General features: G+C 51.3%; 1 protein-coding gene across 1 annotated transcript in view; it reads left to right on the top strand.

Moving 5' to 3' along the window:
• Positions 1 to 1,978: 1,978 nt before the first annotated feature.
• The window catches only part of GPR68 (G protein-coupled receptor 68), a 51,512-nt gene continuing 51,131 nt past the window's right edge, over positions 1,979 to 2,359 (top strand). Inside the window, exon 1 of the mRNA XM_027869831.1 lies at positions 1,979 to 2,026. The gene's annotated coding sequence lies outside the window, so the exon portion shown is untranslated. The remainder of the gene's footprint in view (positions 2,027 to 2,359) is intronic.

The following is a 2,359-nucleotide window of genomic DNA, read 5'->3' as shown; positions in this document are numbered from 1 at the left end:
CAAGTCTCTTAACCTCTGGACCTCAGTTTTCTAATCTATAAATTGAGGATTGTACTTGAGGTCATCCAGTAAACAAACAGCCCAGCTGGGATTTGAACCTAGCTTGCAGCTCTTAAACTACAGCCCTCAGACTCAGGGTTCAGGTTCATTGTTTTTTTTCAGGCACCAATCTGCAAGACAATGGCATTCTTTTGTCTTGGCCCTCAGACCTAATGTTCTTAAGTAGAGGGTGGGTCTGACAAGCTGAGGAATTGCTTCAGAAGGATAAATTCCTGTTCTGTCTGCAGCTGCCGCAGGATAAATCCAGTCCAAGTCTCTGAAGGGTGAAATTTATTGACCCATCAAGATGAGATGGCTTTTGGAATCTCTAGCTGACGGGACAGTCTTAAACATGTCCGGGCCTCTGCAAAGAGAGTCTGGACCTGTGGGAGAGTGGAGTGTGGTGGTGGTGGAGGGAGGCAGCAGGTACCAAGTTCCAGCGTGTTAACGTTGTGCCTCATCAACGTCAGAACTGAGGGTGTAGCCGTAGAAAGCTAACCTTACAAGCACCACTGTCCTCTTTGCTTTGTGTAACCTGTGAGAGACAGATTTGGCTTCTGCAATTTGGGGTTTCTTTTTTAAGCACACCCATATTTTAATAGTATGACATTTTCATCCAGGCACTGTCTATTGCAAAGATGTCAAAAGGAGGTTTTGAGATCTCAGAACAAGAACAAGGAAAACTCATTAACAGGTGCTGAGCCAGGGTTTGGGGATGAAACTACTGGAAATGTGTTTTCTCCCTGGCACTTGTTCAATAGAAGAGGGGGGGAATCCCTAACCACCCCAGCCCAACCATACCATACTCTGCTGGTAATTACAAAAACTCTTTTCCTCTTAAATCCATCCCCTTTCAGAGATTAATTTTAGTGGTCCAAGTGAAAGGACAACACTACTCTTGCAAGGCTGAACAAAAGAATCAAAAGTGAAAGGGATTAATAATTTCCTCTGTCTTTGTCCTGTTTCCTTATCTGTAAAATCGCTGAATTTAGAAATGGAAAGGACCATAGATATGATTTAGTCAAATCAGCCTCATCTTTTCTAGAGGGAGAAGCAAGAGGCCAGGAGAGGGGGAGAGACCTGCTAAGGTCACATAGCTAGGATATAGGCCAGCGGGGATTTGAACCCAAGTCCCTTGACTTCAAAAGGAGTGCGTTTTACCCTAAATGAATGATTAAACTAAACAGCCTCGAAGGTTTCTTCCAGGTGTGGGATACTAAGAGTCTGTAGCCTCCTTTTATTAGCCTTTTTCTTAGTGACCTAGTTTCCCATCTGTCCCCACACCCACCCCCCCACCCCCCACCCCCGTTTTCTGCTAATTACTCCACCCTGCAATCTGAGTCGAGGGGCACCAATGAGGCAGGAACACTAGATCAGAGCTGCCTGACACGCGCAGGCCCTCAAGAGTTTGGAAGGAAGCATATGGGGTAGATGTCAGAGTGTGTGGTCCGAGTGCGTGGGGGCCCCCAGGCTTGTGAAGGGCTGTGTGTGTGTGTGTGTGTGTGCCTGCATGTCACCCCTACCTGGAGGAGGGTGGTGATTGTGTATGTCCCTGGAGCTCCATTTGCATGATTCCCGAACTGGCCTAAATCACTTTTCAGGTCCTTTGTAACACTTTGGATGTCCTTTGTAAAGCTGTAGATTGCGACATCCTAGGATGCTCGGTGGCCGGAGGGCTGTGTTCCCGTGGGTCTGGTCTGACTCCATCTATCTCTGGGTGTTTGGACCGAGTGTGGGAGGGAGGTTAGGTGGGCGGAGGGGAAAATGAATCTGGGACAGCCCTCTCCCGAGGCGCAGACGCTGATCCCCGGTGCTCGGGCATATGACGCCGGGCTGCTTCCTCTCTGCCCTGGAGTGAGCATGTGTGTGCTGTGTGCCCGTGGGAGACACAGCCCGGCCGGCCGGCGGCTGACCGCGGCGGGAGGACTCCTCGCTGGACCGGAGCTGGGCGCGCGCTGAGCCCGCCTTCGCCTCGGGCCGCTCTCAGGTGCGTCTCCCTTCTCCTGCCAGCTCCACTCGTCACTTGGAGCCAGGCTTGGGGAAGGCTGGGGAGGTGGGGAGTGGTGGGGATCCTGCCTTAGTGATAATAAGCCCTCCGGGCCACGTCTGGGAGAGAAGACACAAGTTTGAATAAAAGTGTATTCTCCCCAGACTCCCCCCCACTCTCCTGCAGCACACCCGCCCCGGGAGCAAGAGATGGGGAAAGGGGGACACACACGGCCACATGCACCTCGAACTAGGAGCTAGAGATGGGGAAAAGGCATGCGCGCGCGCACACACACACACACACACACACACACACACACACACACACACACAC

This window comes from Vombatus ursinus, unplaced genomic scaffold, assembly GCF_900497805.2.
Source record: "Vombatus ursinus unplaced genomic scaffold, bare-nosed wombat genome assembly UNPS02014794.1, whole genome shotgun sequence".
NCBI lineage: Eukaryota > Metazoa > Chordata > Mammalia > Diprotodontia > Vombatidae > Vombatus > Vombatus ursinus.
The sequence above is the reverse complement of the archived record's forward strand: the minus strand, read 5'-3'. Positions and strand labels throughout refer to the sequence as shown.